This window comes from Cervus canadensis, chromosome 28 (assembly GCF_019320065.1).
Source record: "Cervus canadensis isolate Bull #8, Minnesota chromosome 28, ASM1932006v1, whole genome shotgun sequence".
Classification (NCBI taxonomy): domain Eukaryota; kingdom Metazoa; phylum Chordata; class Mammalia; order Artiodactyla; family Cervidae; genus Cervus; species Cervus canadensis.
In genome coordinates this window covers 17547457-17575288 of record NC_057413.1, presented here as the reverse complement: position 1 = coordinate 17575288, position 27832 = coordinate 17547457, and the positions used below count along the sequence as shown (strand labels likewise).

The window sequence follows — 27832 nt, the reverse complement described above, 5'->3', positions numbered from 1 at the left end:
TACAGTATATATTAACTATAGTCACCATATTATACATTACTTCCCCATGATTTATTTATTTCACAACTGGAAGTTTGACTTCCCAGATGGTTCAGTATTAACGAATCCACTCACAATATGGGAGATACAGGTTGGATCTCTGGGTCGGGAAGAACCCCGGAAAAGGAAACGGCAGTCCATTTCAGTATTCTTGCCTGGAAAATCCCATGGACAGAGGAGCCTGATGGGCTACAGTCTGTGGGGTCACAAAAAGAGTCAGACATGACTTAGTAACTACACAACAACAAACTGGAAGTTTATACCTTTTAACCCCATCACCCACTTCTCCTACCATCATTGAAAATAATTAAAGAAAACATAAACCACTGAAACAATATCCAATGCTCAGAGATTGAAGACAACACTGACAAGATAATACTCTCCACATTGATATACAGGTTCAACACAATTCCTTGTAAAATCCCAATTTTTCTTTTTATTTAAGAAATTGACAAAGTGACTCTAAAACTCATATGGAAAGTCAGAAACCCAGAACAATCAAACTATCTCGAAAAGGAAAAAGAGGATTCATGTTTTTTGACTTCAAAACTTACTAGCTATAGTAATTGAGCCAGTGTAGTACTGATAAAAGGATAAATGATAGATTCATGATAGAAATATTGATCAATTGATTGATAGATAAATTCACCAGAGAAATAGAATTGAGAGTCTAAAAATAAAGTTACACATTTATCATTAATTCATTTTGACAAGAGTCCCAGAACAATTCAAGGGAGGAAAATCCTTTCAACAGATGGTGCTAAGATGCCTAGATATTCACATGCAAAGAATGAAGTTAAGACTTTTACTTCACATCACACGCATAACTTAACTCAAATTGGACCATCCAATGAAATTAAAGTGATAAAATGATACAATTCTCAGAAGAAAACATAAGAGTAAGTTTTCATGACTTTGGATTATACATCCAGGACGTCTAAACCACAAAATTTGAAAGAAAAATTTAGGAAAATTAGACCTTATCTAAATTAAAATGTTGTGTGCATTAAAGGACACCATTAAGAAGGAGGAAAGAAAACTCATAGGGTGGGAGGAAATACTTGAACATCAAATATCTAATCAGGGACTTGTAACCACAATACAGGAAGTCTGAAAGCACAAAAATAAAAAGACAATAACCCAATTTTAAAAGGGATAAAAAACTTGAACAGAGAGGTTTCCAAAAATTAAATATATATATATGTATATATATACATATACACACACACACACACACACATATATATATATATATATATATATATTTGTTGACTAAAAAAAGATGTACAATGTGAAAGCTATGAGTTAAGTTTTATTTGGGGCAAAATGAGGATTGTAGCCTGGGGGACAATACCTCAGATAGCTCTGAGAAACTGCTCCAAAGGCGTAGTGAGGGGGAAGATCAATATATATGATTATCAATATATGTGTAAGATAATCAAGCACTTATCTTACAAAATGTTTTCTGCTAAACCCAAGGAACTGATGTCACCATGAAGGGATTTAGTGATTTTCTAGATATGAGAAGATGCAAGGATTAGGATCATGAAATTAGTTCCTGAAAATATCTATCTAAAGACCTGTTCCACCAGTTTCCCTGTAGCACAAAGTGCCTCACTCTCCCTGAATTCCCTTTAGGGCATGTTGAAAGTCAAAAGCTGCAGCAATCCAAAATTCAATCCTTGGAGATACAGATGGCAAATGCCCTTGGAAAGTGCCAATTTGTCATTGACACACTAATGGTCAAGACACATATTAAAAAATACACAATTGTAGTCATTAATGGAAATGAAAACCACATGAGATACATCTTCATACTCACTAAGATGGCAAAAGTTTAAAAAAAGACAGATAATAACAAGTATTGGCAAGAATGTGGGCAAACTGGAATCTACGTGTACTGTTAATAGGAATGTAAATGGCATAGCTCTTTGGAAAGCTTTTTGGCGGTTCCTCAAAATGTTAAACCATTTGACCCAGAAATTTCACTCCAAATAGTTACACAAGAGAATTGAAAATGTACGTCCACATGAAAAGAAAACTTGCACATGAAAGTCCATAGCAACCTGTTATTCATAATAGTCAAAAAGAAGAAACGATGAAATATTCATCAACTGAAGAATGGTAAAACAAAATGTGATATATTCATATCATGAAGTGTAATTCATCCATAAGAAAGAATGAGATAATGATTCCTTCTACCTCATGGATGTATCTTGTAAACAGTATGTTGTTGTTCAGTTGCCAAAGTCATGTTCAACTTTTTGCAACCCCATGGACTGCAGCACTCCAGGCTTCCCTGTCCCTTACCATCTCCCAGAGTTTGCTCAAGTTCATGTCCGTTGAATCAGTGATGCCATCCAACCATCTCATCCTCTGTCACCCTCTTCTCCTTCAACCTTCAGTCTTTCCCAGCATCAAGATCTTTTCCATTGAGTCAACTGTTCACATCAGGTGTCCAAAGTATTAGAGCTTCAGCTTCAGCATCAGTCCTTCCAATGAATATTTGGGGTTGATTTCCTTTAAGACTGATTGGTTTGATCTCCTTGCTTTCCTATGGACTCTAAAGAATCATCTCCAGTGTCACAGTTTGAAAGCATCAATTCTTTGGCTCCCTGCTTTCTTTATTGTCCAGCTCTCACATTCATACAGGACTAAGGGAAAGACCATAGCCTTGACTAGACGAACTTTGTCAACAAAGTGATGTCTTTGCTTTTAAACATGCTATCTAGGCTTGTCATAGCTTTCTTGCCAAGGAGCAATCATCTTCTACTTTCATGACTGCAGTCACCATTCACAGTGATTTTAGAGCCCAAGAAGAGGAAATCTATCATTGCTTCTACATTTTCCCCTTCTATTTGCCATGAAGTGATGGGGCTGGATATCATGATCTTAGTTTTTTAATATTGAATTTTAAGCCAGCCTTTTACTCTCCTCCTTCAACCTAATCAAAACAGAGTGAAGTAAGCCAGAAAGATAAAGAACATTACAGCATACTAACACATATATATGGAATTTAGAAAGATGGTAACGATAACCCTATATGCAAAACAGAAAAAGAGACACAGAAATACAGAACAGACTTTTGAACTCTGTGGGAGAAGGTGAGGGTGGGATGTTTCAAAAGAACAGCATGTATACTATCTATGGTGAAACAGATCACCAGCCCAGGTGGGATGCATGAGACAAGTGCTCCGGCCTGGTGCACTGGGAAGACCCAGAGGAATCGGGTGGAGAGGGAGATGGGAGGGGGGATCGGGATGGGGAATAAGTGTAAATCTATGGCTGATTCATATCAATGTATGACAAAACCCACTGAAATGTTGTGAAGTAATTAGCCTCCAACTAATAAAAAAATTAAAAAAAAAAAAAAAAGGTTCAGGCTCTTTAGTTTCTCTTCACTTTCTGCCATTAGAGTGGTATCATCACATATCTGAGGTTGCTGATATTTCTCCTGGCAATCTTGATTCCAGCTTGTAACTCATCCAGCCCAGCATTTTGAATGATGTGCTCTGCATATAAGTTAAATAAACAAAGTGACAATAAACAGCCTTGTTGTACTCCTTTCTCAATCATGAACCAGTCAGTTGTTCCATACAGGGTTCTAACTGTTGCTTCTTGACCCACAAACAGTTTTCTCAGGAGACAGGTAAGATGGCCTGATATTTCCATGTCTTTAAGTTTTCCACAGTTTGTTATGATCCACACAGTCAAAAGATTTAGCATAGTCAATGACACAGAGGTAGATGTTTTTCCTGGAATTCCCTTGTTTTCTCTATGGTCCAATGAATGTTGGCAATTTGATCTCTGGTTCCTCGGCCTTTTATAGACCCAGCTTCAACATCTGGAAGCTCTTGGCTCACATAATGCTGAAGCCTAGCCTGGAGGATTTTGAGAATAACCTTACTAGCATGGGAGATGAGAGCAATTGTTCAGCGGCTTGAGCATTCTTTAGTACTGCCCTTCTTGGGAACTGGGATGAGGAAAGACATTTTTCAGTCCTGTGGCCACTGCTGGGTTTTCCAAATTTGTTGACATATGGATTGCAGCACTCTAATAGCATCATCTTTTAGGATCTTAAATAACTCTGCTGGAATTTCATCACTTCCACTAGTTTTATTGGCAGCAGAACTTCCTAAGGCCCACTTGACTTTACATTCCAGAATGCCTGGCTCTGAGTGAGAGATAATACTATCGTGATTATCCCAGTCATTAAGATCTTTTTTTGTACAGTTCTTCTGTGTATTCTTTCCATCTCTTCTTGATCTCTTCTGTTACAATAAGTCAGACCAAAGACCATGTATTGTAGGATTTCATGTATAGAACATCTCCAGAACATGGCCATAGAGAAAGAAAATATTAATATGTTAGTGTTTGCCAGGGATTGGGAGGAGAGGGAAATGGAAAAGTAACTGCTATTAAGCATGGCATTTCATTTGCAGGTGATGAAAATATTTAAAAATTATACATAGAGTGGTGTTATATAATTCTGAATGTATTATAACAACAGAATCGTGTCCTTTTTCTAAAAATGTGGACCATTTTTAAAGTCTTTATTGACTTTGTTACGATATAGTTTCTGTTTTATGTTTTTGTTTTTTGGCTGTGAGGCATGTGGTATCTTAGCTTCCTGACCAGGGATTGAACCTGCACTCCTGGAATTGAAAGGTGACGTCTTAAGCACTGATACTAATACTGTACTTTAAGAGAGTGAATTTTATAATATGTGAAATACATCTCAATGAAGCAATTTTTTAAACACTCAATTGTATGTATATCATTGTCTTTTCTGGGCTTCCCTGGTGGTTCAGATGGTAAAGAACCCGCCTGCAATGCAGGAAGATCCTCTGGAGAAGGGAATGACTACCCACTCCAGTATTCTTGCCTGGAGAATTCCATGGACAGAAGAGCCTGGTGGGATGCAGCCCATTGGTTTGCAAAGATTTGGACATGACTGAGTGACTCACACTTTCACTTTTTTACTTTTTTTCTAAAACACTGTGTATCATGTTATGCTTATTTCTGTAATCATTGTATCATTGGATATCTTGGCGGTTTTTTGCACCTCAAGATCAACTGTCCATGATTTCTACTGCTCTATGCTCCAGGAGGCTGAATTATATGGACAACATCAAGGACTTCCTTGCCCCCTAGCTGCCTGTTGAGTCCATTGGTGGAAGACTCTGACAGAGATTGACAGACAGGAAAAGAGTGAGGTAGAGGAGCTTTTCAAAGAAGGCAATGGCACCCCACTCCAGTACTCTTGTCTGGAAATTCCCATGGACGGAGGAGCCTGGTAGGCTGCAGTCCATGGGGTGGCTAAGAGTTGGACAGGACTGAGCGACTTCACTTTCACTTTTCGCTTTCATGCATTGGAGAAGGAAATGGCAACCCACTCCAGTGTTCTTGCCTGGAGAATCCCAGGGACGGTGGAGCCTGGTGGGCTGCTGTCTACAGGGTCGCACAGAGTCGGACACGACTGAAGCGACTTAGCAGCAGCAGCAGAGGAGTTATTATCCTAGTTCATTCCTGCTGGGTCTCAGTGATTGCTGTCTCTCTAGCAAGTGCCACAGCCTGATAAAGTCTCTCTTTGTCGACCTGATTTCTTTCACTCTGTTAACTGTTTCCTCCCATTGCCTTTTAGGCCTATGACTGGAAAAGATCCCTGATGTTGCTAGCTCCAGGACCTAATTTTATCTTGCTGATGTCCCTAAATCTGTCCATACGTTTTTTTAAAGAATTTTTTTTTTTTTTTACTGTGAACCATTTTTTTAAGTCTTTATTGAATTTGTTCAATAACTGCTTCTGTTTCATGTTTTGTTTTTTTGACCCCAAGGCATGTGGGATCATAGTTCCCTGACTAGGGATTGGACCCACACCTCCTGCATTGGAAGGGAAAATCTTAACCACTGGATCATGGAGGAAGTCTCCTGTTCATACATTTTAAACAGCACTTTTATTGACTTACCTGCTTTTACCATCATCTCCTGCCACCTTGTTGATGTACTGTGCCTGGTTTAAAACTTTTTCATCTCAGTATATGATTTAATTCTAGTTTCTTTGCTTTTTCAGTTTTTTTCTATTTTGCTGTAGGGGCTTTTTCAGCTTTGTTTTCAGCAGGGACTTTCAAGGTAAGCATTCTATTTTTAGTCCTATTTGAGATTAGCTGAATATATTAACACCATTCTTCAAACCATGTTAAAGGACCAAAATCTATTAAAAATAATTTTGATTCCTCTTTTTTCAAGATAAGGGATTTGGCCTTTTCCTTACCTCTCTTTCTTTCTCTGCGTTAGTTAATTTATTCTGGGTTTGTAAATTCTTTCTTCATTTAAAAACATTTCCTTTGTTTATTTACTTTATACTGGGTCTCATGGCTATTTATTATTCTTTGTTTCAAGTCTTTGTCAAAACTCAGATGATGTAGTACTGTCTGAATGTCAATAGGAACTAGTTCATTTACATCAGAGCGTGTTTAGGTGCTTTCAGGTCAAAGAGAATAGGAACATGCTTAATTTACCTCAGTTAGAATAATTTTGGATTTTCTTAATAAGCATAACCAGGTGGCACTAGTGGTGAAGAAGCTGCCTGCGAATGCAGGAGACTTGGGTGTAATCTCTGGGTCAGGAAGGTCCCCTGGAGGAGGACATGGGAACCCACTCTGGTATTCTTGTCTGGAGAATCCCATGGACAGAAAAGCTTGTAGGCTACAGTCCATAGGTTTGCAAAGAGTTGGACACAGCTGAAGTGACTTAGCATGCACACTCACACAAGAAAGAAGAAATAAGATGAAACTGCTATAAAGCTTGGCCTTTCAGAGATTTTTGAAGGATGTGCAGATCTGGTAGATCACTCATGTAAGTCTAGCAATTTAAATAGAAGCTGTAATTACTGTCATATTATGATATTTTCAAGCATAATGATCCATATTTCCCTACAGTGCAATTCAGTGACTTGACTATGGAGTGTTTTTTATTTGATGATTTAACTTTAACGCCATTCTATGAGTCTATTGGCTATAGCCATTTTGGCCATTCAACCCCCTTGCAAACAGAACAATCCTGGGATTCAGCCAAACAGTGGGTCTCTGAAGAAGTATAAATATATATACCTTGAAGGGCAACATTATTCTCCACAGAAAAAGTTTCATGAAGTTGCCTGTTTAGCCTAATTCAAATGATAACATTTTTTATGTTCCTGGTTTGGTTCATTTTTATTATTTATGATATTTCTTGGGTCATGCCTTTGAAATTGCTTTTCAAATTCTACTTTATTATTTATTTTCTATGCAATTATCTTATCTCTCCAAATTCATTTAAGTTTTTTGAGACCACAGACCTTTTTATTTATATTTTATATTTGTCACACACATAACATCTCAATGCTGGAGATGCAGATATGTTCAATAAATATTTCTTAATTTGATTTATTACAGCTCTTATTAGTTCTGTCTGCTCCGTCTGGTAGTACATTCCCTTCTGTTTGGTATAAAGCAGACAGCACTTGATATACTTTGAAATGCAAGCCAGAGTTAATAATCTCTGGGAAACCTGATAGGCTTTTAAACTTCCCAGATCTCTTGTTAGAAAACTCAAGAGATTTTAAGCATTGACTTTTCATAATCTGTGAGCTCATTTGGTGTATATTCACATCTCCAGCAACATCACGAGGTGAACAAGGGCTCCACAAATCTTTGGATTTGTTTAAAATTGGCATTTAATATATATGTATTTTTTCTTTTTAAAAGCTTTTGGGGAGAGTTCAACTGCCAGGTCCCTTGAGCAAAATGGTTTTCTTGACACTGCTTCTGTGTTGTCTCATAGCCATATATCTGGCTCTGGAACTTGAAAACAGGAAAAGGAGGGGGGAGGGGGAGGGAGCGAGACCTTCTGTTCATTCCCAGTGGCAATCCATTGGGATTCCAAGTACTCGAATATTTTCAACTCACTGGGAGGCTGGAAGCCATACTAGAAGAAAACAATATGTAGACATTCTAAAATAGTAAATCAATTTCGTATAAATCATGTTTTCCAAAGGACAGAGGTTGAAATCACATTCTTTCTTGATAGAGGCTTAATTGTATAAATAGCTCTCTCGGATTATATCAGTTCATCTCGCCTGCAATCTGAGGCTGTGTCTATACAACTCATATAAAATCATTGAAAAATATCATTTTATCTGGATATGTTTAAATAACCCAGCTGTTTGGCAGCAAGTAAAACAAATCCTCAGGTAACTGGTTAGGTTTTTAAATATTTCTTACAAGTCCTGACAAAGACAGTAAAGATGAAAGTCAGTTACCAGATAATTTCAGGTTTAATGATCTTCTATTAGTTCAAGAACCATATCCATGAAGAAAAAACCTTAGAACTTTGCTCCAAAATCATTCCTAAATATACTAAAATGCAGAGAGGCTGTTCTCTCTTCTTTCTGCCCCACCATGAAGGATACCCTAGAAAGCCAGTCTGATATATAGGTGGGTGAAGAACTGTTTCTCCTGTAATTTCTGGGAGTGTACTTGTCCTACAGTGACATCCTATAGATGCTGTGCTGATAAATGCTATCGGATTGCACCTGGATACCCAGAGATAAGACAACTGAAAGGATATGGATTCCAAGTGGTAGCAATCTCTGAGGTCATTTTGCTTATAGTCCCTTAAAACGATTGACTGATTAATAGATGAGCAATCCTAGGAACCACAAAAAGTCCATTTAGAAGTCATTTTATGTTTGAAAGGGATCCTTTATTTTTATGAGGATTATATTTTCTATTTCTTTTTATGTATACTGTATCCCACTGACTTTTACAGTAATTGGGAGTATTAATTGATGGCATGGATAGGACTGTCATAAAACCTAGTGGCGACAGACAATCAGGACTCAGAATGCTATTCATATCACGAAGTGTCTCTGGTTTGTCACCATTCTTTCTCCATCTCAGACTGTAATTTTCCAATGACCTTTATATAGACTGGCCCGTTGTTTCACAGTTTTCACTAAAAAGGCCCTCACTTGGTGTGATTATTTAGGGAATTATGGCAGGTAATTGTGAAATAACAAAAGAATGGTACCATTGATCGCAGTAAATTTTTTTCCACTGTTTTCGGCCACATGATAAAAACAGGATGCTTCACTCTCAGGGCCCAGTGGCTGGCAGAACTTATCAAAGCTGCCTTTTCCCTTTCCTCTGACTTTCCCCTTTGTTTCCTTGAGGGATGTAGATATGACATCAAACTGTTCAAAATAGCTCTGTCCTATTATAGATGACCAAAGAATTATTTGCTTTATTTTGAAGAAAAAAAAAAAAAAAAGCCTTAACCTTTTGTTTTGTACAGAAAACAAACAGGATGTACTTTTTTCATTGTCTCCAGGTTTTATCTCATCCTTTCCTGGTCTTTTGAAATAAAATAAATCAGTTTTCCAAAGCAAAGAAGAATAAATAAATTGTATAAAGAGAAGGTGCATTACGATTTTCCTAGTAAAGTTCCAGTGACATCTTACACACAGGAATGAAGATATTATCCCAATAAGTGACTATGGGTCTAAATTATAACTATTTTAAAGACACAGGAAGAGAAAATGGAAATATCTCACACCTGTAAGCCAAGTGACTTTCTCTCAAAAATGTTAACATTCAGCAGTGAGTTCAATTTGCACAATGTCAAATCCTGGGACTTGGCCTCTTTTAAGATCCTCTTTCAGCTCTTCTGAGTAATGAAGTCTACATATAGTAATACAAAGGCAATTTCCCCACAGCTGTAACCTCATAATTGAGAAGAATCAATTCTTAATGCCCTGCCCAACATGGAAGCTTCCTCAATCATATCACCAAAACCAGCTTAGCTGTCCCAAGAAAAACATTCATCATTTGTGTGGTACAAACTCTCAATCCTACCTTAGAAGGCTATCCTGAACAACTCTAGAACATTCCTCTACCTCCCCTGAAAAGAAGAGTATTTGATGCCATGTGTATGGGTTTAACTGTGGTATTCATCTTGAGAGCCCTGCTATTCAATTTAAATGTCTACAACAATCTGATTTTTTTTCAATATTTGCACTGTTTAACATGGTAGTCTCTAGCCAATTATAACTCTCGCATACTTGAAACATGGCTAGTGCACCTAAGAACTAGAATTTTTAATTTTATATAAGCTAATTAATTTAAATTTACATTTATATAGCTACCTGTGTCTAGTGACTACCACAGTGAACAATGCCACTTCAAAATTCCCCAGAATGCACTTTCTAGTCTTGAACTCCTTAAAGTATATTTAAATAAGTAACAGCAATTCTGATCCTTATTTTGCTAAATGCAAAAAGTAATAATAAGTCTCTCTCCTCAGATTGGGGTGATAAGAAAATTTTAACAGTTTTTAAATATAATCTATGAAAAGTCTAATATAGGACCTTTCAATCTGAAATTCCAAAGGTGATCTATAGATACATCATTTTACATCCCTCGCATTTTCTTTTGACATAAGTATAAATCATATACAATGTTATAATCACATATTGGCAGACATAGTCATGCTTCAAAGAGTTATTTGTGTCAATTCTCAGACACTAGTCACCTCTAGGTAAACGAGGGTAGGTAGAGAGGAAAATTTCCTAGTGTTATTTCTGGAAGGAGATGCTTAATTCAGTCTCAGGTGAACCACATTTTAAAGACAGTGCTAACACAATTTGGGAAATTTTTTTAAAGAATAGTGGTTAGAATACATTGGACAATTCTAAAACTCCTCTTGTACATGGAGGGTAGAAAAGTATTTGAATCTAGGGAATTGAGAGTACTCTTGAGGATATTTTCTTAGGAGATAGTGTGGCTTTGAATCTCTCCCAAAGGGAAGGGAAGAAATCTTTCATCTGCTCCTTATCCCATGTCTGGAACAAGGCTTAAAAAGAAAAAAAAAAAAAATCGGTGTGTAATTGCTTTACAATACTGCGTTAATTTGTGCTGAACAACAAAGCAAATCAGCTGTATGTATATTATCCGCTCCCTCTTGAGCCTCCCTCCCACCTACCCCCGCTGTCCCACCCCTCTAGTCATCACAGAGAACAGAGCTGAGCCTCTGTGTTATACACCAGCTTACCACTAGCTATCTATTTGACACATGCTAGTGTATATACGTCCATGTCACTCTCTCGGTTCATCCCACCCTTTCCTTCCCCCATGGTGTCCATGAGTCATGAGAACAGGGTTTTAAAAGAAATCACCAAAATGGCTCCTGCATCTTCAGAAACCCCACCCTCACTCCCACCAACTGAACCAAAGGAAATTGCAGATAACTCGTGACCACGTCATCCCAAAGGTAAAAAGGACAGGCAGAGAGACAGTAGCTGTTTGTGAACTAATTGTGTCCCCAGAGACTGTTAAGTGAAGGATATAGAAAAAAACTTACCTTAGGTAAACTCATGAATGCAAGAGGACCATCTGGCAGAAGACCATTGAAGTGTCATTGTATTTCTAGGACATTTACCATACTCAAGGGAACTAGACTTGAAACGTCCTTAGATGAGTGGAAGTGGGGTATGGAGGAGACAGACAAAGGTCTCCAAAGAAGTCACAAATCTCAGGGCAAAATGAATTTAACCCCTGCCCTGCCACTAGAGCACTAACACAAGCTCAGAAGAGTTTTTGATGATTTGAGGGCTTTCTGCCATCCTTTCTTCACTTCTTTTCCTGTGTCCCAACCCCAGGGCTAAGCCCTACAGAACCACCTGAAGGCAGGGAAGCTCTGGAGGTAGTGGAGAGATGGAAGGAGCCCACCTGTTCTTCCCTTCATGGCAAGCTTTCCCATGTTTGGAGGCCTGAGCTGGGGGCACGGGAGACACTTTCAAACCAAATCAAGTTTGCAAATTTGTTTCTGATAATGGATGGGATATTTTATATTCATGAAGTAAAGTTTTATTTTGCAGCTGGAAGCAATAAGTAAGGTTCAAGAACCTCTGCAAGTTTCCGTCCAAGGACAAAAGAAGAATTAGAGTCTTTTTTTTTAAATTAATTTTTGTTAAAGTATAGTTGTCTTACAATGTTGTCTTCATTTCTACTGTACGGCAAAGATGAGAAGAACTAGGATCATGAATAAAAAAAGGATGGTAAGAAACAAAAAAAAAATAGTTTCAAGATTATACTCCAAGTATTATGTCAGTTGAACATAATGATTACTATATACCTTTGTGGCATAGACGCATAAAGGGGGATTGTCTGCGAGTTTGGGATTAGCAGATGCAAACTGCTAAATATAGACTAGATGAACAACAAGGTCCTACTGAATAGCACAAGGAACTATATTCAATATCTTATAATAAATCACAGTGGAAAAGTATACATAAGAATATACATATATATGTACATATATACATATATATGTATAAATGAGTCACTTTGTTGTACAACAGAAATTAACACAACATTGTAAATCAACTAATCTTCAATAAAATATATTTTAAAAAAATAGACTATTAAGACTGTAAATAAAATAGCATTATCTTCTCCAACTTCTGTGAATAATAAAGACCGCTAGGTTCCTCAGCCTAACTCATTTTCATCAGCATGTTGTAAACTGACAACCAAAAAGTCACATCAAGCCTGAAGTGAAGATTTGTTGGTGTTGTTCAGTTGCTTAAATCATGTCTGACTCTTTACGATCCCATGAACTGCACACGCCAGGCCCTTCTGTCCGCCACTGTCTCCTGGAGTTTGCTCAGATTCATGTCCATTGAGTAAGCGATGCTATCTTACCATCTCATCCTCTGCTACCCACTTCTCCTTTTGCCTTCAGTCTTCCCCAACATCAGGGTCTTTTCCAATGAGTCAGCTCTTCACATCAGGTGGCCAAAGTATTGGAGCTTCAGCTTCAGCATCAAAATTTCAGTGTATGGACACTTCCCATTTTGGACCCAGCTCTTTTTGAGGGGAATTATGGGAAGTAAAAAGCACCTTTCTCCTCATCCACATAAATAAAGATAATTTAGAGTTAAGACTTGTTTATAACAGAGGGACTTGTTTTGCTAACCAATACAGTTTAGGAATACCTTAAATGATAATACATGCTGGAGGATTAAACTAATAATATTAATGATTCAAAACAGCTGTTACTTCATGTATATCTTATTCATTAATTCAACAGCATATCTTAATGCCTATTGTATTCTTTGTGAAAAGCTTTGTTCTAGAGCTAAGTTTTGATGTTAGGCTAAACATATCCTGTATTTTCCTAATGGAAAACCAGAAAAATACCAACATGTATGAAATGGTCTGCCTCAGACAGAAGTATATCTGACAAACGTAAATTGGGTTCTGACCCTTGGGTAAGAGATGCAAATTTCTTGAAATGTGAACATTTGCATACTCATAATTAGGGTCTATTTAATAGTTGGTTGAAGAATCATCAAGCTTGAATGGACTTTACAGCTTATTTCGTTCAACAAATTTATTAAGAAAATAGAGTTTAAATGGCTTAATGAAGCTCACAGTACTCAGAAACAGAGTAACGAACTAAACTCACACTTTGTAACTTCCTATTCTGGATGTGTCCTTTAGGAAACGACCTTGGTTATCTAATTTATCCAACAGTCTCTTTAGCTATAATATTTCTTAAACTTGACCTTGACTCTAATAAATATGTGCTGCTGATGAAATGTTTTGACCAGCAGCTTGTCTCAGAAGAACCAGATTGGTTGGGAGCTAACCCATTGATGAAATGGTTCCTTAAATAGCTCTATTTAGCCTTAAAAAAGGCCAGGATGTCCTTTTTTTTTCTTCTGGAAATATTTATCTCACCTAAATATAGAGCAGGGCATTGGGAATGTTGAATTCCCCAAAATAATTAATGTCTTTCTGATTTCTTTTCTTCTAGCTATGTCCTCTCTTATTCTTATTATTGAACTTTTTTCCCCTCTAAGTTTATTTTGGTATATTTTAAAGTAAATAACAGAAAGTCTCTCTCAATTCCAAATTTTCCTGACACTAGCTATTTCTTATTATCACATTTCCTAACTAAATTGTTGAGGGCAGGCCTGAGGAAGAAGCATACAATTCCAAAATACTTCATTTCAAAATTATTTCAATAGTGAGGATAGACTATTTGTTTGCTTTCATGGATACTGTAGTTGTGGAGGGCTTCTCTAGTGGTTCATCAGTAAAGAATTCGCCTGACAAGCTGGAGACATGCGTTTGATCCCTGGCTTGGGAAGTTACCCTAAAGAAGGAAATGGCAACTCACTCAACCTAGTATTCTTGCCTGGGAAATCCCATAGACAGAGGAACCTGGAGAGCTACAGTCTGCGATGCTGTCAAACAGTTGGACACAATTTAGCAACTAAATAACAATAACAATAGCTAAACAACAGTTGTGGATAAACTTCCTCAGAAAAACCTAGAAACTATCTGGACTTTGCACTAGGCAGACATTTTCTGGCTTCTTAACATTCAGTCAAACCTATTTTTGACTCTTAGAAGATAGGAAAGAACAATAGAAGTAATTTTATATGAAAAGCTGGCTTAAAGCCATTCATTATTTAAAAAGTAACTTTCTGATTATAAATTCACCTAGGCCCAAGAGCTCAAGACAAGATCAGTCATCATATGTTCTTATTTTCATCACTGACACTGGTTTCTAAACTTCAAAATACAAAGCCATTATCTTCTGTTTAAAAACCTGTTTAATCCTGTAAAGTTGGACTGCATTATATTAAAAAGGACAAATAAAATGTAAAATGGTTTTAGTAGATAAACCAAGAAAATTTTTCTACATAAAATCATAGGCAACAATATACTCCAGGTTTTCTGTGATGATTCTAGTTTCAACTATCTGGTTCTTTTTTTATAATTATAAATAATTCCACCAACTGGAAAAATAATACAGCTTGCCATAGCTAGTATATATTTTTTCATTGTTCTTGAGGAGCTATGTCTAACTGGAAAAGGGAAAACAAGAGTTTGGGAAGCCAGCCAGCAGGTTATTTCTGAAATCTAGTGGGAAGACAATGACTTCTGAATTGAGGAAGTAGCAACAGGGAGGTAAACAGGGGAAGAAACCACAAAAAATTTAGAAGATTCAACAAGAGTTGTTTGAATTTGGATAGTGAGGGAGGAGGATTTAGAGGATCTCTAAATTGGTTAGCAGTAACCTTAACTGAGATGGAAAATTGAAGAGCAATAATAGTTACAGGGATGGGAGTAGATAAGGAATAGAAGCTCAGTTCTGGAAATTCTGACTTTTCAACATTTTCATTTCCAAATCGAGAGCTTGAGGATAATAAAGGGTTGAAGGTTTTGGTTTTTTGTTTTTGTTTTTTCAATTGGGAATCATCCTTGTATGGGTAGTAATTAAAACCATAACATTGCATGGAATCCTGAGGATTCATTTACAGAGTAAGAGAATTGGAAAGATCCAGGATGATAATCAGGTTATGTGTTTAGAAAGGTGGAAAACAAAGTACAGAAAGGAGTGATCCTATGGAGTTCTTAAAAGGAGATGATGTTACAGAAACACATTGGAAATGCCTGATATCATATGCTTCAGGGCTTTGTTCAGATAAATAATACAATCTTGAGTACTACATAAAAACTTGGTTAAGCCTTGGTTGGAATTTACCAGCTCATTGTCACTATTAATTGGAAGTATTATCAATACTTTCACACTTTAATCTTTTGTATCACATAGTTTGCAGATGAAAAAAAAAATGAAAGCTCATGGAAATAAGTAATTCTCTTGAGTTCTCAAAGATAAGAAATGTATGTAACTGAGTTTTGGTTCTTGTCACTCCAAAATATGAGTTATTAACTGATAGGGTGTTTTGCCTCCTTTCCTAGATTTTACCAACATACCTTCCATTTGATGGAATAGTAATCAGTTTGGATATGTATAATACCAATTAGCTGTTGAGAGATCTACTGAATTCCTTTCACCAGAGTTTAGAAAATGCCTCTGTTATCATAAACATTTCTGTGACCTTGTGGTATGGTATCATAAACCACTTCTTTCTTTGAATTGGTCTTGGCTCCCTGTCTTTCTTTAAACACCATACGAATGAGAGAAGCCCTGTCACCCTTGAAAAGTTCCATGTGACAAAGAACAGAAGGGGTTTGGGAAGAGTGGAAAGTAAAACAGAACTGAGTTAAAGCCGGGGTCTCAGGAATGAGAGCCATGAACTGTACTTGAAGATCCAAAGTCCCAGTCTAAAGTCTCCAAGAGTCTTGACTTGGAGATATTTCCTGTATATACACAAGAAATCTGTTGAACTCAGGAGGCACATGGATGGACTTCACAGAGAGGTTAAGGGAGAAGAGAGAGCTATGAACTTCTGCAAATGTATGTATATAAATATTTTTGAATGAATGCATATTTCTGGACAGATGATCAACTGCTTTCTTCAACTATTCAAAGTCACAATGCACAAATAAGTTTAAGAAATACTAATACTATATATTCATTTATATTAATTTATTATGGGGAATTTTTAGCATACCCAGAAGAAACTCCCAAGTAGCTATCACCCAACTTTAAAAGTATCAACATTTTGTCAATTTTATTTTGCTATCTATTCCTTACTACTTTCTGATTTTGTATTGTATCTTAAAGAAAATGATATGTGCTATTTGTAATGCATAATAGATTGTTCTTTAGCTCATATCTCTAGCTTCTCTGCCTTCCTTTCATTCAGTACATCACTGCTGAGTTTTCTGAATGCTCCATTCTCATCACTATCAAAAACTTTGAAGATACAAGGCTTATTGAGCATCTGAGACTTCTAAAGCCATTTCCAAATAATCTTTCCATTTCCTCTCATGAAAATACTCTAGAACCTTCTCTCCAAACAACTTGTGTGATCCCTGGAATAGATCTTAATTATTTTCATGTTTAGGACAAGGATTATCCAGGACTCCTTAAAATGTCTTTATTCTAGGCTTCTTATCTAAATTTAACCACTTCTTAAAATATAACTCAAATCTCATTGTGCCTTTCCAAAATATCTCAGAGAGCTGGAAAGGCTCTGAGTCCTATGGAGTTCTCAGATACTCATATATTTTGCATATACATTTGTCATTCTGACAGTACAACTGTAAAAAGCTAAATATGCATTTTAGATAGTCTTTTAGACATCTTAGAAAATATCCTTGAAGGCTTTATTCTAGAAAGTCAGAAAGAAGTTGGCTTTTATGTCCACTTTCTGTTTTCTGGCAAGTTGAATACAGGCTAATATATACTAGCCAAATATTACTCCATGGGTATTTTTCCCGTATGCTTGTTAGCCTGAATATGCCAAATAAGTTCTAAAGGTTTACTTGAGCCTCTTATTTGCCTTAGGTCCCAAATATGAGTAAAGAATAAAAAATTAGTAGCCATTCAAGGAAGAAACAATTGCAGAACTTATTTTCAATACATTTTGTTAATCCCATCACAATACAATAAGGCAGGTATTATTTTTGTTATCTTTAATATTTTTATCATGATTGATGTTAGACATTTTTATATAAAGAGACTGACAGAAAGAGTAAAAGTGCTATACAAAGTTACATAGCTTATAAGAGGAAGATGAAGGCTTTAAAACCAGCTCTATCTAATTAAAAAGTCTCCTTTGTTTCATTAACACAATGAGTCTTCAAAGATGCCATGATGACACCATACATTTCTCCTAGACTTAATCCAAACCACCTATAATCCCTTCATTCTATCCCAGACCTACTTTCCAGGTCAATAATAGCAAAATAATCAATATTTTAATTAGCTCAGCTATATGACCAGACAACAAAGATCAGATAATCAGTTCTGATGCCTGCTTTGTAGACGACTAAGTCATTGATTGATATCACCACTTAAACTATAAGATTCTCTCTCCAGATGCTAAATAGGTTTCTCAGTGACCCATGAGTGGTTACAATCCTTATTGCAGGGTTCATCCTGAGATTAAATTGCCAACATCTGTTGGATCATCGAAAAAGCAACAGTTCTAGAAAAACATCTATTTCTGCTTTATTGACTATGCCAAAGCCTTTGACTGTGTGAATCACAACAAACTGTGGAAAATTCTTCAAGAGATGGGAATACCAGACCACCTGACCTGCCTCCTGAGAAACGTGTATGCAGGTCAAGAAGCTACAGTTAGAACTGGACATGGAACAACTGACTGGTTCCAAATCAGGCAAGGAGTACATCAAGGCTGTATATTGTCAACCTCCTTATTTAACTTACATGAAGAATACATCATGCGAAACACCTGACTGAATGAAGCACAAGCTGGACTCAAGATGGCCGGGAGAAATATCAATAACCTCAGATATGCAGATGACTCCACCCTTATGGCAGAAAGTGAAGAAAAACTAAAGAGCCTCTTGATGAAAGTGAAAGAAGAGAGTGAAAAAGTTGGCTTAAAGCTCAACATTCAGAAAGCTAAGACCATGGCACCCAGTCCCATTACTTCATGGCAAATAGATGGGGGAACAAAGGAAACAGTGACAGACTTTATTTTGGGGGGGCTCCAAAATCACTGCAAATGGTGACTGCAGCCATGAAATTAAAAGATGCTTGCTCCTTGGAAGAAAAACTATGACTAGCCTAGACAGCATGTTAAAGAGCAGAGGCATTACTCTGCCAACAAAGGTCTATCTAGTCAAGGGTATGGTTTTTTCAGTAGTCATGTATGGATATGAGAGTTGGACTATAAAGAAAGCTGAGCACCAAAGAATTGATGCTTTTGAACTGTGGTGTTGGAGAAGACTCTTGAGAGTTCTGCAGACTGCAGGGAGATCACTGTAGTCAATCCTAAAGGAAAATCAGTCCTGAATATTCATTGGAAGGACTGATGCTGAAGCTGAAACTGCAATGCTTTAGCAACCTGATGCGAAGAACTGCCTCATTGGAAAAGACCCTGATGATGGGAAAGATTGAAGGCAGGAGAGAAGGGATGATCCTCCTTGAACGAAGGATGAGATGGTTGGATGGCATCATTGACTCAATGGACATGAGTTTGAGCAAGCTCCAGGGGCTGGTGATGGACAGGGAAGCCTGGCATGCTGCAGTCCATGGGGTCAGTCCAAAGAGTCAGATACAACTGAGCAACACAATTGAACTGAACTGATTCTGAGAACTTCATTTGCATACTCAAAGTGAAGTCTATCAAAAGAACTGATATCAATTATCAGTTTAGTTCTAGACAGAAATATATTCAGGCTAGTATGTCCCTGTCAAACACACAAAAAAATAAACAAATAGCACCTCCTACTTCTCTTAGTAATATATGTGATAACTGGTCCTTTACCTTTTTTTTGCATAACAAACTGTAAGCGAAGTGGGAAATTTTGCATATTAATTTGCAGAGGGTTGAGTCCAGTTATAAATGAATACTGCAAAGTATTTTTTGACAACTTATTAAAAATTTAAATTTGATCCCAAACCCTCAGGCTACTTGATTTTTGAAGTTAAATTTTCTTCTGAAATAGCAATATATGACGCCTGTCAAAAACCCAGAGCCATAATAGCTTTAGGCTACTTTCCAAAAATAAAATAGCAGGCAGTATCAGTCAGCAAAGAGCTGGTGCCTTGCTGTACATGGTGTCTTTAAATAGCTGATAACTCTTGCAGTTGAAATTTGCCTGCAACTTGTCTAGAAAAGACTGGCTCTGTGCTAAGAACATGAAACAAATTATGCCTTGTCCACCAAGATGACAAAACAAGAGTGGACAGCCTTCTTTTGATAAGCAAATGGGTAAGAAAATGGCTTACCCTTTCCAAATGAGCAATAAAGTCATAACCAAAATGTTTCAACATGAAATGTTTCCTTATTTCAATTCCTCCTCTTGGAAAAAGGGACATGAGGAAAGAAATGCAGTGTTCATTCAACACCTCATCTGTGCCTGATATTATAAAATTTTCTGGGTCTGATAAAGTGGTTGATATTAGGAAACAGGGATTTTTCTTAGCTTGATAGAATGTTGAGGTGGGCAAAGGAAGATATGTACTCTTCTTGATACTTCTCTTTCCTCTTTTAAGAAAATATACTAAAAAAACAAACAAAAACAGATCTGTGCCCCTAAACCAGAGTAGCACTGTTTACCCAGGAAATGGTTGCAGATGTGTGTGTGTGTGCGTGTGTGTGTGTGTGTGTGTGCATGTGTGTGTGTGTGTGTGTGTGTGTGTGTGTGTGTGTGTTGGGAGTGGAGGTTGTGCTTGGTTTCCCTAATGCTTCAGGGTAGGGATGCTCCTAGCATTTAGCGGGCAGGAGTCAGGGATGCTGATTTTCCTGTATTGTGCCAAACTGTACACCCAACATGTCAACAGTACCACCTCTACTCCATCATCTCAGTCAGAAATGCTTATCTCCAGTATTGCAGGGTATTTATTTTATGTAAACATTGAAATGGAGGGACAGCTTTAACATTACTAACACGGAGACAGCAAATATCACATATCTGTTATCTTATTGGTGGTAGTGTAACATGAATATGTAAAAAATAGAAAGGATTTATGGTATTTTCTTCCCTATGAATCAGATAACCTCAGGGATCTGCTATTATTATAGCTGCTGCTATAAATCCAATATTCTCAGTGATTAGAGTAGTCTTCAGGAAACAGAATGTTCCTCCCTTGAAGATATTACCTTTCTTTCAGAAAAGATATAATTTGTGGCTCAGCTGACCCTTCCAAAAGGTAAGCTTCTTGCCCATACACAGCATAGTTTGTTAATCACCATCTTCATTTATTATTTTTGTGGGAAAACAGTTAAACGATGCATAATGGCATGTAGAAGTTATATGTAATAATTCAATTATCCATAAAATAATATAGATCCAACCCCAAAGAAAGCAGAATATCATCCTGCATATGGGGACAGGTGCCTCCCATTTGGCAGCCTTATTGATAATTTCAGACAGACCTTGAAAAGGAAGAGGGCTGGTGAGAATATAAGGAAAGGGAATGGTGTGAGATCAACTTGAAATTTCTAATTGCTTACTTCATTTCTCTTTTCTTTCACAAACACTGTCTCTTGGTTACATAAACCACCAATTCACTCTTTGCAGGCTGCCAATAAAACCAGCCAGCTGGAAGGTGTTTTCTCTTATTTTCTTTATCTCTTTTTCCCCACCAAACTATATTTGTTTGATATAAAAGATTTCACCACACTCCATGAATAGTTCCAGAGCCAGGTTATTCCAACTCACAGAATTTCTTCAGCAAATTACAGCCAACTCTTTAATCTGTTTTTCAGTGAGGATTTTCTCTTTTGCTTTCCTTTCAATTTTTTTTCTTGTTTTTCTTTATGACTCTTAAATTATGTCTACCAAGCATTTTATCCCTGCCAGTTCTCTAGCTTTATTGAAAGTGAAAAAATGAAGATATCAGGTACTAAATAAAATTCCTCTCAACACTTGTAAATCATCAAGAATATGTAGAAATTAGCAAATTGGATTATCCACTTGTGTCTGATAGAGCCTTGGAGAACTGTATAAAGTGCTCCAAGCCAAGGTGATGTCATTTGCCTTGGTAGCATTTCATTCATTGCTATCAATATAAGTGAACTTAATGTTAAGGTCACCTTAATGTCCCTTTCTCACATGCATGAAGATACCTGGAGAACCATGTGATGGTCATCCATCTTAACCATTCATGGAAGTGACAAAAATTTTAAATTCACTTGTCATTCATAACTTAGAATTTTTATATAATTAGAGTCAATTCTGTATTTAGGATTTACTGAGGAGTTAGAGACCAGAAGAGTATCAGGCTACAGCAGCAATCCCCAGCCTTTTTCACAACAGGGACCAGTTTTCTGGAAGAAAGTTTTTCCATGGCTAGCATATGTGGAGTGGGGTGGGAGTGGGAGATGGTTTGGGGATGACTCAAGAGCATCATATTTATTGTGCACTCTTTCTATTATTATTACATCAGCTCCACCTCAGATCATTAGGTATTAGATCCCAGAAGTTGGGAACCTCCAGATAGGATCCTAAAAGGAAGAAAGAGATACGTCTAAGGAGAGAGAAATCTGTAAGATCATCCACATTGTTATTTATGTCCTGGAATAAATATTCACACTGTACTCTCTCTGTAGATGAGATATCTGACAATGAAATTCTAAATAGACTCACATTTATACAATTTTAACTGCTATATCTTGTTAAGAAAAATCTAGAAAATGAATATGTGTATATGATGTGAATAATTAGCTCTTATTTTTGTCCTGAAATTTGGATTTTTCTTGACAAATTTGTTTAATGAAAAAAGTCATTCCTGAGGAGTTATCTATAAAGCCAACATTTATCTCAAGTGAATCCTTTATTTGTTTTGTTTTGTTTTCCATTCCTCACATACAATTTCAGGACTTATTCTTCGACAGAAAAAAAATGTGATCCAAAGCCTAACATAGGGGTGGCTGACAGCGTGTGCCTGGCCTCTGGCAGAAGGAAAGTCTCAAGGTGGATTAGATCATAGGAAAGCATGCAGAGGGTGCAAGGGCTGGGATCCTGGGGGACCTGTGTCCCAGACCTGAATATTTGAATGCAAATATGCCCTCCCAGGTGCCACATGGAGCAATAACACTAGCAATAATGAAGATAGTAATAGCAATAATAATAACATTTTTGAGCATTCATTTTCTGCTTAAGTGTTTTGTATGTATTTGATTGCAAAAGTTTCTTCAGGAAAGTATTATGATGGTTCTCACTTGCATTTTACAAAAAAAAAAAAATGCTATAGCATGTTCTGACCAATTAGAGAAATAGAGGTTGCAAACATTCAGCACTTCTGAATATTTTGTGTGTGTTGGGGGAGAGGCTGCCCACAAATTTATTCAGGATATTGGTGTTGTATCTTTATTACTTTTTGAGCACTAGCATGACTAGGAAGTACCACTAACTGGGGGACTTAAAACTACAGAAATCTACTGTCTCAGATCTTTGGAGGTCAGGACTCTGAAATCAAAGTGTAGGTAGTTCCATACTCCCTCTCAGACCTGAAGGGAATCCTTCCTTATCTCTTCTAGCTCTGTTAGGTTGTCAGTAGCCTTTAACACTCTTTGCCTTGCAGAAGCATCACTTTGATCTGTCTTCATCATTACATGGCATTCTCCCTATGTGTCTTCACATAGTCTTTCTTTGTGTGCCTGTGTCCATCCCCCCCTTTTAAAGGGAAATATAATCCAGTCATATCTGGATTAGCACCACCTTAATGACCTCATCTTAACCTGGTTAAATATGCAAAGATTTTATTTACAAATGTCAACTACAAATTGGCATTTGCCATCTACCCTAATTCTTGTATCTCCTCATATCTAGAAAAGCACTAAAATCCTTCATGGTGACATCTGTTCCTCATAAATAGCAGTAACCTTCAGAGGCATATCAGAAACTTCTGCCAAAAAATATGTGCTTAATTGCATGTACTTTCCCTTCAACAAAATCACAAATACACTGACCTTCCCCCTGACTCTGTTTCTCAGAGCTATCTGACATTCTGTCTCCCAGGCTATGGTCCTCACTTTGCCCCAAATGAAACCTAACTCACAACTCTCACGTTGTGCATATTTTTAAGTCACCACGTTAGGAGTATGGTGATGAGGACATCAATATGTTTTTCAGTTGGGGATGGGAGTGGAGATGCAATTCAACCATAACACTTGGAATTGTGGTAAAGAAAAGTGATACAAAGATGAATTGGATAACTTTCATGCCATTAAGCATCTCACCATTAATTGATTAGCCATGAAAACAGATGGAAATTACACCATAAGGTGTCAAATACTTTGGTTAAGTGAAGTTCAGCATACTTTGGAGGTTGTACAAAATTTGTCAAGAAAGACAAGCTGAAGAATGCCTAGGTAAGTCATGAAAGATAAAGATGATCTAACAAGTGAAAAATAATACAAAAAGACAAAAAGTGAGAGTGAGTGAACATGATATACCAGGAAACTTTCAAGAAGTTGTGTGTGGCTATAATTTAGGAAGTGGATACAGATAAGAGAAGAATAGATGTGATGAGAAATAAAACTGAACTCTCGGAGGATAAAACTGGGAAGGGTCTTGTGCCTCATTAAAAAGAGTTTATATTTGCTAGCCTATGGTAGGAAATTATAGGTAGATTTGTAATATAGAGACTGGCATAAAAATATGTGCAGGGTTAGATGTGAGAGTTATTAAGGAAATAAAATGACTAGGATATAATGACCAATAGATGTGATGGAGAGAAAGGAAACAGTGGAAAGGATAATCCTCAATTTTTGGACAACTGGTTAGGGAATTGGGTCAAGCTCAATATGCAAAGTGTTCTTGCCTGGAGAACCCCAGGGGCGGGGGAGCCTGGTGGGCCGCTCTCTGTGGGGTCGCACAGAGTCAGACACGACTGAAGCAACTTAGCAGCAGCAGTAGCAGCAGCAATATGCAAAACTTAGCTGAATATCTACTTGGGGGGAAAAGTATAATGAGTTCAGTTTGGGACATTTCAAAATATCTGAGATGCCTGAAATACCAACAAATTAGTTTGAAGAAAAAATAGTTGAATCTGCATGTCTGGAATGTGACTCACAACTACATATGGAATCATCCACATGTCAGGGTGGGAAGATCACTGAGAGGGAGTTAGCAGAATAAGAAGATCTTAAAGAAGACTGAACTCAAGCCCTCATGACCAGCAGCTTCTTAAAGTTTGGATCACTGATCGCCAAACTTTTCAACATTATGGCTTACAGTGAAAAGGAGCAATTGTTTATATAGCCCATGTCCAGAGTCAGCTCCTTGGAGATTCTTATTCTGTAGCATCATTATCTCTGGAATAGAATCACTATTTGTATCACACTGTAAGTGAGTGAAAGTGAAAGTCACTCAGTCGTGTCTGACTCTTTGTGACCCCATGGACTATAGTCCATTAAATTCTCCAGGCCAGAATACTGGAGTGGGTAGCCATTCCCTTCTTCAGGGGATCTGCCCGACCCAGAGATCAGACACAGGTCTCCCACATTACAGGCAGATTCTTTATGAGCTGAACCACCAGGAAAGCCCAAGGATACTGGGGTGGGTAGCCTATCCCTCCTCCAGAGGATCATCCCAACCCAGGAAATGAACTGGGGTCTCCTGCATTGCAGGTGGATTCTTTACCAGCTGAACTACCAGGGAAGCCCTGGAGTGCCTGAAATGCCTATTGTGAATTTCTCAGGAAAAAAAAAAGTGTAAACTATAACAGGGTGGTTAGAGAGAAGAGCAAATTCAGGAAAGAGTGATGAACTAGAAGACTAGAAAGAGATTCTAAAATGGGGAAGTGTTTTACAGTATTAACACCTCAGAAAGTTCAAGACTTTAAAGTGTCCATGGCACTTAGCAGCTAGAATCTTTGATGATTTTGACAAGGTCAGATTCTATAGGATGAGGGATACAAAAATGACCTTGCATCTGATGAGAAACTGAGTGAGAATTAGAGTTGGAAGTATCAAGTTAAAATTACTCTTTCTAGTAGCTTTGTGATTCAAAGAAGGAGAGAAATGCGTGCTCGTTACAAAGAAAAATCAGAGCAAAATTTTAACTTGGGAGTGGTTTGAGTATGATTATATGCTGCAGGAGAGAGCCAGGGGAGAGAGAGAGAGATAGAGAAGTTGTTATTTTAGGTGAGAGAAGAGATAGTCAATGAGTCATGAAGCCAGGCATTGACGGTCCTAGGTTTCGGGTGCAGAGATGAATTTTGGATGAAGGAGGACCTTCTCATTGTAAGATGTTAGAACAGGAGGAAAAGATGCAAGAGGATGCAGATATATTAATGGGATTGGAAAGCAAGATATTCTCTGCGTAATGGGAGACTAGTAATTTTTTGAGTGTAACAAAAATCCCAGTCCTACAGCAGTCAGAGACAGGAATTAGTATTGGAAATGCTGTTGTGGGAAATTGTGAGTGCATGCATGCTAAGTCACTTCAGTCGTGCACGATCCTATGGACTGTAGCCGCCAGGCTCCTCTGTCCATGGGGATTCTCTAGGCCAGGATACTGGAGTGGGTTGCCATGTCCTCCTCTAAAGGATCTTCCTGATCCAGCGATAGAACCTGCATTTCTTGTGTCTCCTGCATGGGCAGGTGTGGTCTTTACCACTAGCACCATGTGAGAAGCCCAATGGTAGCAAGAACTAAAAATGGGGTTAATAGGTAGGATGTATGAAGAAGTGTATAATAGGAAAGAGAAAACCATACACCAGGAGCCAAAGTCTGCATTGAATGAATCCCATTAAGTCTATGTGATTGGTTTTATTTATGCTGATGAATGGTTTTCCTGAAGTAGCTAAGAACCTAAGAACCAAGAGGCAATGTCATTTTCACTACAGCCAATTTGGTCACATAAGGGTTTCCACCCTTTATGAGTCTTTAGTTCATTTGTGATTTCCCAGTCTTAAAGTAAGTTGAAAGAGTTTAGAAAAATCACATTTTTTTTAGACATGTAGAGAAATATAGCAAGTGAATTCAGTAGCATTTTTTAAGAGACAGCCATACATGTGCAAACAATCATACACACCTCACACTGGACGTGTGTACCTGTTGGTGGCTAGTCAAAGAAGAATGTTGTAAGAAGTATATGAATTATTTTCAAGAGTGATTTCTTTGAAATTGGAAGCATTTTCACTTGTCCTTGTTCTATGTCTTTTTTCTTTCTTTTAAACAAAGGAGAAATTGTTTATGCAGTTAAGCTGTATTTTGTAACACATCATTAAAATGATCCAAACCAGGCTGTTCACAAGAGCCCATTTTTAAGGTGATCATGAATTTCTGATACAGAGAAGCCACACAGGTTAAGTTATTCTGCTGATTCAGTCAGGTTTGGAGAGGGCTGGCATTTTTATATATGTGGTTTTCTCCTAAGACAAAATTAATAAATTTAAAAGCACTTAAAGTATAAAAATAAATATCCTAAACTCTAAATTAATAGGGATATTTCATTATGTATTTCTCTCTGCATCAGGGAACCTAAAATGATAGTGGTAACAGACTAAATGACAGTGATAATTATAAAGAGCACTGTATACCAAGCTTAATTTTTCTCCAACATGCCATTAACTTTAATAGTATAGATCATATTTTAAAAAATGATTTTGGGGGAAAACTGGCTATTTAAAGTGTCATCTCTAAGTTCCTTTAAATGCAAGCATTGCATGTAATAATAAAGAACACACACCCAGACATTTGCCATTAGCACTTTAACTCAAACATTTCTTGTCTCCAGTGTTTTAATAAAATTGCAAATATATCATACCTTGTGTACATTCTTTTTTCTCTTCCTGCCAACAGATGCAGTCTCCCTTCTGTTCCTCGACACAAGAGATGTCATCAGCTGTTATGAGAAAAGACAGGTTCCTAAATTCAGACCTTAAAGGAGAAAAACTTTTTATTTCACCTTTAGTAAGGATTTCATTTGTAAATGTTGCTGTCAATTGAAACATACCAAAGAAGACATTGACTGAACATCACAGCAGAGCAAGTGGCAGATGGAAATTAGGCAGTGACAGAGACTGGCAATGCTGGGATTTGCTGGCTGTGTAGACATGGATTCTTTCACCATCATGAATCTCTCTCACAATTTCATCACCGGGTAAAGGTCACCTACCCTAATGTATTCAACTCAACCCTTTTTCCATTTACAAAGATGGGACTCAATCACAAAATAAATGAGGATGTCTTGGAATACGACTAAATTAAATTTCACAAAAGACAGTAGATATAAAATCATGAAACCTCATGAGGGAGAGAGAGGTTAAAGGCAGCTATCCAAGATCAACTTTAGCTTAGTCAGAATTTTGTTCTTAACAGTCCCTGCTCAGTTATTTCC

At 37.2% G+C, this 27832-nt stretch overlaps 1 long non-coding RNA gene across 1 annotated transcript; it reads right to left on the bottom strand.

Annotated features, from left to right (window-relative positions):
* Positions 1-63: 63 nt before the first annotated feature.
* Positions 64-27520, bottom strand: LOC122429461. Its single transcript, XR_006265987.1, has 3 exons — positions 27449-27520; positions 27260-27337; positions 64-235 (listed from the first exon to the last, which is right to left on the bottom strand). It is a non-coding gene; the product is annotated as an uncharacterized LOC122429461 (long non-coding RNA).
* Between the last annotated feature and the right edge of the window lie 312 nt (positions 27521-27832).